At 40.3% G+C, this 16231-nt stretch overlaps 1 protein-coding gene across 2 annotated transcripts in view; it reads right to left on the bottom strand.

Moving 5' to 3' along the window:
• Nucleotides 1–14960, bottom strand: part of CNOT4 (CCR4-NOT transcription complex subunit 4) — a 186213-nt gene extending 171253 nt beyond the window's left edge. The window contains exon 1 of one of the 2 annotated variants that reach the window (XM_036759202.1): nucleotides 14742–14960. The gene's annotated coding sequence lies outside the window, so the exon portion shown is untranslated. The remainder of the gene's footprint in view (nucleotides 1–14741) is intronic. The other variant, XM_036759201.1, reaches the window with a different exon arrangement.
• Nucleotides 14961–16231: the final 1271 nt, after the last annotated feature.

Genomic DNA, 16231 nt, shown 5'->3' with positions numbered 1-16231 from the left:
TGCTGCTGTTTGCAGAGCTACTTCTACACAGCAAGCTCTGCCACACCAAGCTCCTCCTACCCTAAGAACCACCAACCAGGACCTCGACTCAGATCCAAGCAGGCTCTGCACTCCCCCTCTGATCCACTGCTTAATTCCTCCCACAGGGTGGGCCTGGGGCCGAAAACAACTGCAGCTGGAAGCTGTCCCAGAGCTGCACCACTTCCATGCCCCTGCGGCTGACCATGCACTCCTTTCACTCTGTTCTAGCAGTTCTACCCACTAACCTTCTCTGTTGTCTTTGGCGTTTGTGGGTTGAGAAACCTGGTAACTGCCACAGCTCAATGATTCAGGGCGCTAGGGCCGGTTCTGCCCGGCTCCTGGTCTGGTTGGTCCTGGCACGGCCCAAGCTGGGCTATGCTCCACTCCACTCCCAGCTCCATGCAATAGACCCTTCCCCCTGACCATTCAGGCTTTCCTGGGCTGGAGCCCTGCTTCACTCTGCTATTTTGTAGGTTCTGCAGCTCTAGAATTTGTTCAGAGCCACTTTTTATAGGTGTTTGGAGGGACCTGGGAGAGAGCTTAAGCAAGTTCCTGCTTTCCCCAAACCACTCTCAATATCTTTACCAAGAAAACCCTAAATGTGGTCACAAAGAGGCAGAAACAACTGAACAACAAAACTTCCCTTGAAAAGTTTGCCAATAAACAAACTAATGAGTTGCACTCCATATTAATATATAATTTTTACTCTATATAACTGAACAAGAAAGTTGACCAAGTATTACACAGTCCTACGAGTTGTGGAAGATCAGAGTCTGGAAAACCCCTCATAGAGACATCTTCATCAATAACATAGGAGGAGGGAGAAAAGTGAGAGGTGCATCATAACTCGTACCTACACTGAGTTTAAGGCTTGCAAAGTTCTTTTCTCACAACAACCTGTAAGGTATGTGATGCAACTGTTAATTATCCCTATTTCATAGACGAGAAGATCAGGTGAGAGGTTAGATGGCCTTGTCAAGGATCGTAGGATGACAGAGTCAACTAGTCCAAGCCTCAAAAGGGCCGGAGATGTGAGTGACTTAGACCGAATGGCAGGACCATTCATTTAAACTCAGGTCTTTTAACTCTGTATCCAACACTCTTTCCACTTCACCATACTAGGTCCAACAGCTTTAACTACAGATTTAGATATCTCCGTATTAACCGGAGAGGAAATAGGTTAAACTGAGAGGATGTAATGGGGAAATAACTTCTTTAGAGGAAACTGTTGGCAGCCTTCCCAAACTTCCCAATTTCCTAAGCCAAAACATCTTAAGATGTTCTTTGGTCACTTTAAATGTATGTTCTTGGTAGGAGTAATAACAAATATAGCCAGAATTCACAAGGCTTGAGATGAAAATTCAGCCATTGAAAATTTTATGTTTAATCACATAAAGTCTTTTAAATTAGTCCTTTCCACTGAATGCTCATTAAGGCACATATGCCAAAAATCAGAAAGAAAGATTTTCAGTGACACAGCAAGCTGCCATCAGGGGCTCTCAGAAAATTGCAAAGCATGCAAAGCTTTTCTTTGGCACAATCCTACCCCCTTTGGAACCCCTCTCCCCACAATAATGTCACACTGTCTTCTGCCAGACCTCTAATTCACCTAAGGCCTGCCCTCCTACTCCAAAAATTACTCCTTCCTTCTTCTTACACTGCAAATTTCTTCTAGGTTTTGATATGATGGAGTCCAAAGGCCCAGATTCCAAATTCTAACTCTGACACAACCATATACCATTGGTCGGGTCACCTAACCTCTAATAAGGAGCTCAATTTCCTCATACACAGAATAAGACGATTGATCTAAACAACCTCCATTGTCCCTTCCAGCTCTCAAGATCCATAAGTCTGATTTGAGTAATTCAGACCATGATATAAAAGAAATTGGTTCCAATGGAGGGAAAGGAAGGAGTGGAATGAGGGGAGGAAATGATTTTCCAATTTAAAGAAGCTGATTAACACATGCGAATCTTTGAATCTCTGAATGTGTGTGGCTTACCTCTTTATTTTTAATTAGCTCATCATAAAAAATCCTGAAATACACAGAACTGGGGGAGGGGAGGAAAGACATTATTCCATCATTCCCCACTTCCAACTGTGCCTCAGTGAGGTACAGAGCTGCTTGCAAAACAATAAAAAAAAGTCAAGCCTGGGGGAAAAGCTTGGCTTGGCACAAGAAGCACAACTTATTCCAAAGCATGATAAAATCCTCAAACATAGAGGCCCTCCTATACTTAAAGACTATTCATTTTTTCTCACCTCTAACAACAATAATGAAGAACTGATGAGATCTTTCTCTATAAGGAATGGTGCAAGAAGCAGTATGAAACATCATGAAATCCTAAGCTTATTTTAGGAATAGCCCTCCTGCCTCAATAATTATCACACACACAAAATGTGAGTCCAGTCTTTTTAACCAAAGCTAGAATGTTGAAAACACTTTGAAAAACAATTCTGCAAGAAGAATGAGATGGCTTTTTTCCACTGCAAAAAACTCTGGAATGCCTATCTAAATTGGATAAATAAGCAAAAAAATAAAGATATGTCATGGTAAAAGGTTCAAGAAGGTCATAGCAAACACTCCAAGAGTAAGAGAAAATGTTTTCCATGAAATGTTATATTGCACAATATCTTTAATCGTTATTATTTACCTAACACTGTTCATAGCACTTTCAAAAAAAGAAAATAAGAACTGCTAGGGAAAAACTAAGATGAATTTAACATAAAGCTTTTAAAAACCACACCCACATCTACTTTCCTTCTTCTGAATTCCTCCAAACATAAGATTTATGTTCTAAATGTTTAGAAGAAAAATATAAATCATGCTTAATTTCACGTACATAATATTAAAAAGAAAGAGTTGTACTATATAACTTTCAACAAAGTAATAACTTAGCGACATTAATATTTTTCTTCAGCTTTAAGATAGCAGAGTCAATAGAAGTACAAAATTAAACAGTTTATAAATTTACTAATGTAATAGAGCAAATATATTGAAACTACACAATAAATGCAGAAAGTTGATTTAATGAAGGGTCAACAAAAGAAACAAAAGCAAAGGCTTTTCTGACTTCAAAGAAAATAGAGCTCAAAAAATCCAACCAAAACTAATATGGGTTAGTGCTTAAGATTTTTAAAAAAGAAAAAAGCACGCACCTGTGGAAAGCATAACTACATTGAAGAATAAACTATCATTTCACCATGTCCCTGGCAACCTTCTTCCTGCTCACCTAACCTTACGCCCTCAAGCAATGAGGTGGAGCTAGTAAGATTGAGTCTTACACTTCACCAGGAATTTTCTCTCCAATTTTAGATACAAATTGGGCCAATTTTAAATATAAATATTAAGAAATATCATAATATGCAGCTAGCTATAAGCTGTTCAAATATACTGTCTCCCAATATTAACTCCTTTTGAACTAACACATACGTAAAGCAGTAAGTAAACCATGATTTTATCCTGCTTCTTTCCTTTTCAAATTTCCACACATCTATCCCCAAAAGAATAAAATTAAAATTTTTATAATACTTATTAATCTTTTCTACTGGAATTTTTTGTGATTGTAAATTGAGCAATCATGTATCATTTCCTTTCTAACAACTTGCTAGCAAAAATGAATCTCTTCCACTTCTCCAGTCCCGTAGGCTTGACTTCTGTCTTCTCTTTCACTCCTTAGATCCAACCAATCAGTAAATTCTATAACAGTACTAACCTTTCCACGGTATTTTGAAAGTATGCCTTACTTACATTTCACTTGATCCTCACCACCACCATTATGAGGTACTACAGACCTACAATACAGATAATACTATATTACAGTACTACATGCCTATTTTATAGAAGGAAACAAGAGTCTGAGAAGCTAAGTGATGTACAGAGCTAATAAACGTGGCAACATTCAAACCCAAGTTTTTCATTCCACAGCAGCCTCAGAGTCACCTCTCAGGATTTCTTCCAAGCGTCTCAAATTCATCCCTTCATGGTCACCATTATTGTCCTTGCCCTAGTCCAGTGCTGAGTATATCACATCTGTACCATGGCAATAGTTTCTTAGCTTGTCCTCATGCCTGTAGTCCATCCCATACACGGGGATATGAGATTCCATCAGTATGGGCATTCTCTCCAACCACACTGATTGCAGCCCATCCATGCCTGCCCATCTTGGACAACTCTTGCCATGTCTTCCCTTAAGTTGACCAAAGGGGGTTCACTTAACATACTAGAGACCTTTATTCAGATCTTGACACTGTATGGATACCAATGCAGCACACGAACAATCAGTTACCCCTTGAAGTCCTTATGAGACCAACCAGCATTCTTTTTCTACAAAAAATTTTCTCTGATGGCATATTTTACTCCAGCAGTTCTAAATACTTTTGGTCTCAGGATCCCTTTTACGATAAAAATTACTGAGGATCCCCTAAAGAACTTTCTTTTTTTACGTGGGTTATATCTATATTTAATTTATGAGAATTAATAGTACCTTAATGCTATTTATGAAAATAGTTTTGACCTTGAGGACCCCCTGGAAGGATCTTGGGGAACCCTAAGGGTCCCCAGACATGTTGAGAACTTTTGCTTTTCCATTTTTCCAGAGCAAGTTCCCAAGGGATGGTGTGATGTAACGTATCCATTGTACCACACTGCCTATCAGGAAGAACCGGGCTAAAGACTGCTTCTGGCACATATCAAAGTTGCCAGGCTGCTTTAGTGGAAAGAGTTTACAAGATGGGAGTTCCCTACACTGAAGAAATCAGAAATAAAGACTCCAAAACAAATGTTGAAGATTGTGCCTATCCACCATGCACCTCTCCACCGACCTTTGAGTGATCTTGTTCAGTGCTTTGAAGACTGAGATGCCAAGATTCAAAGCCTAGATTCAACATTGATGGGAAACCATTGTTGTTAAAAAGATGGACCTCTCTTTCAGAGCCTGCGATTTCCCAAAGACAATCTTGCCTGCTTTCCTTTTTGATCCTGAGCCCAACTCATTGTGCATTTGTACCCCCCAATAGACATCTTCTACTGGTTACCTACTCAACAGCATATCATAATCTAGACAACAGGAATTCTTCATCTACTTGTTTCTCCTGTGTGGTTAATTAGGCCCAACTCTGAATTACCATGGATTAATCTTACTTATTTAGTAGGTCCTGCAATGTTCCCAAACTTGATGCAATTAACACAATGTCATTCACCAAAGAGAGAGAGAGAGAACGAATTTAGAGAACTTCACCAAATAAGGGAATCCCTCACATAGGTCACCAGATTAACCTTTTTATTAATGTCATCATGGCACTCCTCCTGCTCAATAACTTGTGATGGCTCACTATTGTCATATCAAATATTTTATATTATCATATCGAATGGCAACTCCTACTTTCTCCTCCCAGAATTTGCCTGCTCACTTATCTCTTTTCTCTCAAGTTGACTTGTTATTGTTCAGTCTTTTTTTAGTCATGTCTGATTCTTCACGACCCTATTTGGGATTTTCTTGGAAGAGATAATGTAATGGTTTGCCATTTCCTTCTCTCATTTTACAGATGAGGAACTGAGGCAAACAGGTTAAATGACTTGCCCAGGGTCACACAGCTAAGTAAGTGTCCAAGGCTGGACTCCAACTCAGGTCTTCCTGATTCCAGGCCTAGTACTCTATCTACTGCATCACTTAGCTAGCTGCACAATCTCATATTGAATGTCTCCCCAAATACTGGCTTTACTTAATTCTACAATTCATGTCCAAATGTCTCTCATTCTTTAAAAGAAAAAAACATTCACTTGAATCTGCCATGAACTTAAACTAACATCCTAATAACTCTCCTTTTCACTGTCAACATCTTAGTGTTATCTACTCTCTCTCCCTCTACTTCTTTATAACCTTTTGAGAGTGGTTTCAGTAGGGCTATAGAATTAAGAAAGAGGTAGGCAGGTGGTCTTGTCTGACTCTATGACTTCATTTGGGGTTTTCCTGGCAAAGATACTGGAGTGATTTGCCATTATACCACCTAGCTGTAGGTGTTAAAGGATCTTAGCTGCTATATCCAATGGCCTTTTCTCAGTGCATATCTCCCAAACCTCTATAGTTTTTGAATTAGACATGTCTTCCTAGATATCCTCTCCTCCCTGGCTTTCATGACACTGCTTTCTCCTGGTTTTCCTACCTGTCTGATAATTCCTTCTCAATCTCCTTAAGTATGTCTAAGCCCTTCACATTTAGTTAAATCTGGGTGTTCTCTAAGTCTCCATCCTCAGCCTTCTCCCAGTCACTCTAAACCCTATCCCTAGAGCGTTCCCTCCTCTGTTCCTGTTAACTATCTCCATGCAATTAACTCCCAAAATTCTCAACCTAATCTTCCATCTTAAATCCAGTATTCTATCACCAAGAGCAATGCCGGATATTTCCATATGGCTACCCCTTTAACCTTTCAAACTTATTATCTTCTCCCCTTGAACTTTGCCCATCTCCAAACTCCTCTCTACTTCTGCAACCATCTGTCTAGTCAACAAGATTCATAACTTCAGTCACTCTTGATTCTTCCCTTTTATCTTCTCAAGCTATACAGAATAGGGGAGATAGAGTGCTGGACTTGGGATCAGGAAGATCTAGGTTGAGATTCCACATCCAACCCTTGCTAGCTGTATAACCCTGGGCAAGTCACTTCTCTCCACCAAAGTTTCCTCATCTGGAAAACTGGGACAATGTTGGCACCTACATCACAGGCTTAGTGGGAGGTTCAAATGTGATATTGTTTCAAACCTTAAAGTGCTATGTGAATGTCAGATGCTGCTGCTGCTACTACTCTTTCCCTGAAGAGCAAGCCATCAAGTACTATGAGTTCCACCTCTACAACGTCTATCTACCCTTTCTTCACTCAAACAGCCATTGCCCTAGCTTGGGCCTTCATCAGCCTTCACCTAGACTTGCACCAGCCCAAAACTGATTTTCTTGTTTCCCATATCTTCCTTCACTAGTCCATCCTTCAAAGAGTAGCTGAAATAATCTTGTCATAGGTCTGATCATATTCTCTTGCTCAAAAACTTTCAATAGTTTTCCGTGGTCCTTATAATAAATTGCTCAGCCTGGCTCTTAAGGCCCTTTGTCATCTGGTACCAATCTAACATTTCATATTATTTCCTTTCAAGAACTCAAATTCCACCCCAATTGGACTACTAACCCTTCCAGAAAACTTGAAATTCCATCTCCTACCTTCATGAATTCAAATAAGGTTTCATCTCTCAAGGAGAACATATGCTGTCTCTCCTCATCTCCAAGCCTAAAATTTCTTATCTTCTTCCAAGGCTCACCTCAAGTACTACCTCCTTGATGAAACCTTCCTGATTCTCAATTTAGCATCCTTTCACTCTTAAATAACTTTATATTTATACCTGCATCGTAATCATGCATCTTATACCACACCAACACCAAGCAGAATGCCAATACTCTGATGGCAGGAATGGGCTATTTCATATTTGCCTTTGTACTCCCCACACCCAAAACAGTGCCTTCCACATAGAGGGGACTTAATGAGGAATTTAATTGGATGTGATAACTCTCTATGATCTAGCCTAATTTTGCTTCACAAAGTTTTCCACAACTCCTCCAAACCAATTTTCCATTCTAGTCAACAAGTCTCTTACTATCCATCTACTCACACCATGCTTATAGGCATTTGCTCATGCTAGAACTCCCCAGGCTTGGGATGGCTTTAATATCTAAATCCTCTCCATTCTTCAAGTTCCACACTCACCAGGAAGCCATAGACCACACTATTCTCCTGCTTTCTGAGCCTCTACTACACTCTGTGGGCTAAAAATGCAGAGTAAAGAGTCACTTGTATTTTCCTGTTTTATGTATTAAAAAGTCTTCTCAACTGGATCATAGGCTGTTTTATATAAAACTTCTGCAACCCCCTCAGCATCTTACAAAACACAATCGGTGCTCAATAAAGTACTGACTCTGATTGTTAATATTACTTCAATGGATCTCTGATCCCATCAATACAAGTAACTCCCTCCCAAAGTAAATGAGAAACTACCCCTTGCCCTCTTATTCTGTGCTATTCTTATCTATATCACCCAGTAAATCCTCCACAAAGGATCCACCCAACTGACTAGAAGACTCTCACTAGATTCCTTAACATTCCCTTTCCATCTGTTAGTTACCCATGATGAAAGTTCAATGTCACAAGTCTCAGAAAAAGTCTCTTTACTTCACAATCAAGGATGAAAATCAAAAATAGTTTGCAATACATTCATTCTGAATGAATACCTTAGCCCTTGTGTATAAGTTTCCTGGAATTTTTTTTCAGAGTACATGGTGGTGTGGTAGCCCAATTTTAGCCTCAGCTAAAAATTAGCAAAAGGCATTGTGTTAAAGACGCAGAAAAATCAAAATGCAGGTGGCAGAAAAAGTGTCACTACCAAAAGTAGTTTCATAGGATTATAGCTTTTGAAGGGACCTAACAGATCAGGTTGTGAAACCCTCTAATTTTCAAAGGAAGAAATTGAAGCCTTAAGAGGCTAAATGATTTGCCCAAGGCCATACAGGTAGTAAGTCACAGAGCAGGAATTTGAACCTAAGACCCCAGACTAAATCCAGATTTCTTTCCACCATATCTTGCTGCTTTACCACTCCCAAACTCAAACTCTAGTGCTCTCTATCACTTCCAGGATCAAATACAAAAATCTTCTGTTTGGTGTTCAAAACCCTTCATAACCCAGCCTCCCACAACTACCTTTCCAATCTTTTTATGCCTCATAGACCCCACTACATCAGATACTCTGAGACCTGGTGACATGCCTCCTTGATGTTCCATTAATGTGACTATCTCTCAGCTCCACGAATTTTCTCGGGCTGCCTCCCATGCCTGGAATTCGCCCTCCTCATCTTTGCCTCCTGGTGTCCCTGGCTTCCTTCAAGTTCCAGCTAAAATCTCACCTTGTAGAGGGTGCCTTCCCCAATCCCTCTTAATTCTAATACCTCTCCTGAGTATCCTATATATGGCTTGTTTGTACATAGTTGTTGCTTGCTGTCTCCCTCAGTAGATTGTGAGCTTCCCAAGGGCAAAGACCATCTTTGGCCTTTCTTTGATTCCCAGCACAGTACCTGAAACAGCTTAGCACAATACCTGAAAGTCAGAAAGCACTTAATAAAAGCTTGCTTACTGACTGAACATCTCATCATTTTCATTTATTACAGGCTCCTTAATTATTGTTAGAATCAAACTTGTAAGAAATCAAAACTCAACTGGTAGAAAGTAAAGGAGAAAGGAAAAAGTGGAACTGATAAATCAGATAGTGGCCAGGAATCCACGTAATGATGCCACTAAGGTCACTCAACAGTACAAAGAGTGAAGGCTCAGTACTGCAAATACCCCAAACTGGCATTTCTTTTTATTCCAAGAACTAAAAAAAAAAAAAAAACTCTTAAGAAAGTTCAGATATTTGGCACAAAGGCAAAGTGTCTACTTGTTGCAGCTAAGGAAATACTCCACCCTTTTGATGTTTCAGTTAATAGTTGTTTTACAAAACTTGATGACTACTTTCTTCAAAAAATTACTTTCTACTCTGCCAAAAGCAGCAGCCCAACATACTTCTATCTTCTGATTCAGGTAAGATATATATATATATACACACACACACACACACACACATATATATATATACACACACACATATATATATACACACATATATATATATTATATATACATATATATATTATATATATACATATATAATTTTAATCTCATTACTTTTTGCTTTTTCTTAATAGAAAATAACTTTTTTTCATTTCAAAATTGAATACAAGAGTCAATAAGAAAAGTTTAACTATTCTGTTTTCCTTCTCAGTCCACCTTTTTCTAAATACTCAAGATCAACAAGCATTTATTAAGTGCCCAACTATATGCCAGGCGCAATGCTATACAATGAGCCCGCAAAGACAAAAATAACCTATCCTTGCCCTCAGGAAGCTTAAGAAGAGCTATCATTGCTAAAGAAAAGATTTGCTTCCAAATTATTACTATATGTGTAAAAAAGCAAGGCCTCGCTCTCATCAATATGAGATACAGAAGATATAAAACACCATCACCACAAGTCATCTAACGCACTTAAAATATGAATTCCATAAGGTATCAAATTTTCTTTCTAAAAAAGGAAAAATAGCAACCTAATGACCATAAAGTAACCTTCAAAAGTAAGCTGCCCACACAAATAGTTCTAAACTGATGCTCAAAAGATATATAATCCCCTTGCCCCAAAGTCAAGTTTTCTTACCAAGTCAACTAACAGGGCTTTTCTTTTTCGAATTGCAAAAAGATTCACCAGTGACAGATGATTCTCCCATAGGAAAAGTTCCTACAAGCAGTACTACAGTGTTTAAACCACATTTCTTTTATGATTTCCATTTTGAACCTCTTCTCCCTGCTCCCTCCAAAACACTGTGAAAAAGGACTGTCTGTCACGATCTGTTTCAATCTTCTACAATTGCAAAAATTAACATCATTTCATCATTTTGTAAGAAACCATCAAAAAGTGCACATGTAACAAAATTAAAGGCCTTAAAGTTTTGAACAAAGCTTTTTTTAGAAGCCAATGAAATTTCTACATAAACCAACATGCTTAAAAGTAACATATTTGCGGCTTTTACAATTTTTTTGCATTTTTTACAAATTAAAAGAAAAGAAAAATTAAACAGAAGATAAAGCTCCACCATCATAATTTTTTATGTGAAGATGAAGAATCAAACGCATTACTAAGCCTTAAAAAAATCAAAATGGGGATTTGCACACAAATTTTTCCAAACATTACTGGGCTCTCATAATTTTTACAATTTTAGAATGTTAACTAAGCTTTTTCCAGTACATGTTCTTCCTGTATGGTAAAAAGTACTTGAATCTTATTCTAGAAGATGAAATCCTTTGGGAAAATTACATAGTGCATTTTAGTTATGATGTTTAATGAAAAGAAATATCCATGTAATCCAATTCATTGATCTTTAATCACCGAAGTTGGATCCTGTCACTTTCCTCCCAAAAAGTCAAAAAGGCATTATTTACTGATAAAAGCTAATTGAATCTTATTCAGAGTCAGAAGTCAAGTTTTTGGCGTGTGAAAAAAAAAAAACAACCTTAACCTAATGGTCTCTTTTTTAAAATTAGGAAAATGAGTTTCAGGAACTTTAAATCAGTGCAACAAACATAGCCACATAAAACTGCATTCGAAAAAACATGTTTGGAAACCACTTTATTTATATTTTCTCATTTGAGCCTCACCACAACTCTGGGGGGGGAGGGGGAGGGCAGGCACTACAGGAGGTATCAGCACCAGATTAAAGATGAAGAAGCTGGGCTTGAGAAATTTAAGTGATCATATAACTAGTGTCAAAAGGTTATAAACCCAGTGAGTGCCTCCGGACTGAGTTCAGGACTCTTTTCCATTACTTGATGCTCTATCCATTACACAATGATGCTTCTCATTCTTTTAAAACTGTCAAGGGGGGGAGGGCGGGGGAAGGCCTTTAAACTTTATTACCTGTATCAGTACTAAGAAGCTATCCACTACCAATAAGGATTTGTAAGATTATTTTTGTATCAAAATTTTCCCTTCAGGTAGTTCACTATTAAGCAATAACTTATTTCTTTTATGCAAAAATGCTTGCATGTTACCACCAGTACAAACACTCTAATTTGGTTTATGTCGTTCAGAAATTGAAGGATATAAGGAAGCAATATCATTTTCCTTTAAGTTCCACTATGAAACTGTATTTGTCTCAACCTCCAAAGCTAGAAGTTTTAGTTGGAGGCAGTATGGAAACCTAAATTTTTTAACAGCCCTACTTCAAATTATTTATGTTTATCACACAACTTTCTTTTGAAATAATCTATTTATCTCAAGGACAGAACTAGTAAGAATTCCTGCACTGACAGGACATGCCCCAAGTGTTCAAAGAAAACCATGACAAATATGAAGCTGTAATGCCTGAAAATAAACTATATGACAATGTTTTAGAAATCCAATTACTATTCCCAAACAAAATGAGATATTACAGTCCTTAGCTATCCAAAAGAAACTCACATTAAATGTAGAATGCTAAAGCTAAGAATGTGTATATTTATAGGCAAGAAAAACAAAGTGAAGGGAAGATAATTTATCATTGAATTCTTAAAGAATATATTTAATGGAGAATCAAAGAGAAAAGCCTTTAAGAAGAAAATGGCGGGGGCAGCTAGGTGGCAGAGTGAATAGAGCCCTGGAGTCAGAAGGACCCAAGTTCATCTCAGACACTTGACACTTACTGGCTTCGTGACCTTGAGCAAGTCACTTAACCCCAACTGCCTTGCCTTCTCCCCTCCAAAGTAAAAAGAAAGAAAATGGCCAAATTACTGCGTACCTTTTGCCATGCAAAAGTAATATTCTCCTAGAAGAAACTACTTGCATTTCGGTCAAGCTTTACTGACATTTTTAAACCTCTCGGAGTATAAGGTTTGTTTATGAACTGGAAAGCTTTCCATTACACTATCAGGTATAACCCTGATGCTTGACTTTCAATACTGATGATCAATTTTATTATCACAACCCTATCTCAAAACTAATCATTATTTCAAGGAAAATGCAGGATATAATAGTTTCTCCATTAACTTTCATCAGTAATTTAATGATAGAGGGTGGAGACAAATTAGGAGCCTGAGAGGCTGAAAAGAAAAAAGAGGTTAAGGAAAAGATTAGCTAGTCTAACTTTTGACTTCACTTTTTGCCACAAATGCCAGAGCTCAGAATATTGTGATGAATACAGGGTTATCAGGGTCTACCTTTTAAAATAAAATTCACACCAATATCACACAGAGATTTGGATGTGAACCAAACTTACTAGGTTTTTGTTTGTGAAAAGTAAAAGATATACTAACAGATGGACATCACACCTTCCAACCTATTTCCTAAGGATACTGCTTAAATATAAAAAAATCACATCACAGACTAATTTGCTTTTCTGTTAATTCTGTATGATTACAGCAAACTCATCTAAAATGCAAATTCCTTATATTATTTTTTACTTTCCATTTTTGTCTTTCTAAAAACACTTCTACAGAAACTAACCACACTCCCTCCAATCTATCTGTCCTTTTCACTAAGTCAGTTTCACTGACAGTGTCACCAGCACCATGCATGGATAGTTTTATCTTTTCTCTTAACCTAGCCCCACTGTCAGGTTAAAAACAAACAAAATAAACAAATCTCTGTCAGATTTTTCAAGAAAAAGTATTCTGTTCAGGTAACTGCCATATTGGAAGTTAAAACAGAAAGACTCACTATTAATTCCCCCCAAAATACAACTACTAACCAAATCTAATCTTAACTACAGAGAAAATTTCCAACAAAATCCTAAATGAACTAGATAAGTGACAAGTTAAGCCATATTTCCAGACATCCAGTCACCTAGTCAGCTGTCAATTATGGAAGGGATCAGAAGCATGGAAAAATCCAAAGTAGTAATCCAAAAATCATTTATATTTAGCTTTGTAATGCATGTGTGTGCCAGAGCTACCTTCTTTGTATCATTTAGGGTAATATTATGAATAATTTACATAATCTGAGGATATACCAAGTGGCTGAAGGAGAGGCAAATCAGAAGCACCCTACACAGGATAGCAGTCTAAAAGGAAAAGATTTGTCAGAGACTGGTAAAAGCAGCTAATGCACACATGGATAGTTGAAAGTAAAATGAAAAGACTGCTTTACTACAGTTAAAATTTGAGCAATCTGCTTAAAATTTCCCAAAGTGGTATTTCTTGCTTACACTGTCATTCAAATCCCCAGTTCTTTTACTCTCTAAAAGTCCCAGTAAGCATGGCCAAACACGGGGCATCATCCCTTCAGAAACTAAAGATTTAAAGACTCTGACTAAAGAAATAGGGGGATATAAGAGCAGCCGGGGTTATGGGGAAAAGAGGTGGGGGAGGGGAATAAACAGCAGCTTTAATATAGTTAAGGGACTAAATTAAAATAAGTGCTTAAAGGGTAGCATGGGCCAGGATAAGTTGTAAATGGGCAGCAGCAGTAGTTATCCCGGGGCAGGTGTACCAGTGTGTTGGCTGAAAGCAGCAGCTCCAGGGCGTCAGAAGGGCTAAGGGGTCCACGTCTGGAGTGATGGCAGTGGGGCAGATAACAAGTAGCAGCCCTGGCCGTGGAATTAACGTTCAGCAAGCAATAGGAGTGAGAGTGAAGGTGATGTTAGTTACAGGGATGGGGGCGCGAGGGCTCTGGGGAAGGGCTGAGACCAAAGGCATAGGGAGTTTGGGGAAACATGCAGTATCAGCCCCTAGTCTTCTGTCCCAAAAAGAAAGCGGGGGAGAAAGAGGGGGGAGGGAGGAGCTACACAGGCTCCCCCATGGAAAAGGCTTTCTAAGGAGGCTCCAGCTTGCCCCAGCCTCCTCCTCTTGCTGCTGCTCCTGCTGCTGCTGCCGCCGCTACTGCCGCCGCCTCGCTCCCTTTTCCTGGTGGCGGCTGCTGAACCGAAGAGGGAGGAAGAGAAGGAGGAGGAGGAGGAAGACGAGGAGGAGGAGGGTGAAGAAGAGGCAGGGGGTGGGGTATGTGTTGGGGGGTGGGGGGGCGGTGCGGCCTGCACAATCCCCGCGAAGCCTCCGCGCTCTCGTAGCCGGCCAGCCTCCGGCTCCCCCTAAGCCCAGCCCCGCAGACACCCACCCGCCTTCCGCACCTCGCTTTCTCCTCCTCCCGAGCCCACGGGCTGGCGCGTCCTCGCAAGCGACTGCTGAGCGGCTGCCGGGGGAGGCCTCGTCGGGACCGGGCTGGATGGCTCCTCCAAGTCCGACCTTTATGGCTGAGAGGGGGACTCTCGGCTTTCCGTGGGTTCCACAGCCGGACGGGCCACCATCTTACATTAGGGTAAGACTGCTCCGGCCTCTCTTGCGCAGGCGCACACAGACCCAGCCGGGAAGGGGGGGGGAGGGGGGAACCGCGGGAGGAGAACGAGGTGGCTCAGACTCGTCTCGCTGCACGCTGGGACTTGTAGTGCTTCGGGAGCAACCGCCCAGTTGCAAGCCGGGAATTGAAGTTCCCCTCCCTCTCTCCTTTTCCTTCTTCGGAGGGAGAGCGGGTGGAGCGGTGGGCAGATCTCACGTGGCTTCCTAAACTGCTGACTGCCCTGGCCCTTCCCTACCCTCTCCGCGAGCGTGTAGCGCTCCGGTGTCATTTGATTGTGGTTTTTCGTTACTGCTGTGTTTTTTCCCTCTGTTTGCTGAAATGCAGCGATTCGGGTTGCCCGTGGCATCACGGAGCAAGTTGTCGAGACTGGGAGAAGAGAGAGCCTCCCCCGCTCGTTTACCCCAGAAAATGGGATGACGGGGGAAACCGGGACCGAATGAGAAGCTAACATTAAAAATCGAGCACTAGGGGTGATCTATGATGCCAGGTCCCAGCTGAGCAGGATTACCACTAGAGCTGAGTTGATGCTCACGGAGCGTGGGTGAATATATAGTAGTAACAGTTAAAAGATCTGTCTTCCCCTTTACACTTAAGCTATTGTCAACGTTTCCTCATTTTTAGCGATAGTGACAAAATACAAAATGTTCTCGTTCGGTTTCTTCCGGAGCTTACAAGAAAAACTAGCTGCACATGCAGAAATGTATGAGTTGACGTGCAAGCACAGGAGAGCTCACTTTGCCAAGGGTGGGGTGGCGGACCCTCCGACGACCAGACCGTGCTTCTGTTCAAACTATTGCCGCTCGGCTCTTTTGCTCATCTTTTCCCCTCTCCCCCAACCTGCCCAGGAAGCTGCAAAAATGGCTAGCCTCGTAAAAGTCCTCATGACTCCAAAAGCGTCCAGTTCATACGCCCCTACCGTTTGTGACTCCCAGCACCCTAAAACGAAGGTTCAGCAGTCTCTTCTGCTTGCTTGCCCTTGTGACACGAGATACGGGTCCGCGGTAAAGCAATAGTTTCAAGTTCCAAATCAGCTTCCGCCTAGGCAGCTCTTGCCTGGCTCTCTCAGGCTCCCCCTTCTGTAAATAGAAGTGACGCTACTTTGACAGCTCCGCGAAGGCTGAAACTGTCTGGCGTTTTTTTTTTTTCCCTCCGTTCCCGACTAAAAAGAGCCACAGAATTATAGAATTTAGGAGATAGAAGAGATATTAGAGATAATTTAATCCCACTCCTTCTCTTTAGCGATGGGTAAACTGCTTGTCAATT

Source organism: Trichosurus vulpecula, chromosome 5, assembly GCF_011100635.1.
Source record: "Trichosurus vulpecula isolate mTriVul1 chromosome 5, mTriVul1.pri, whole genome shotgun sequence".
Classification (NCBI taxonomy): domain Eukaryota; kingdom Metazoa; phylum Chordata; class Mammalia; order Diprotodontia; family Phalangeridae; genus Trichosurus; species Trichosurus vulpecula.
Note: the sequence above shows the minus strand (reverse complement) of the source record. Positions and strands in the feature narration are given on the sequence as shown.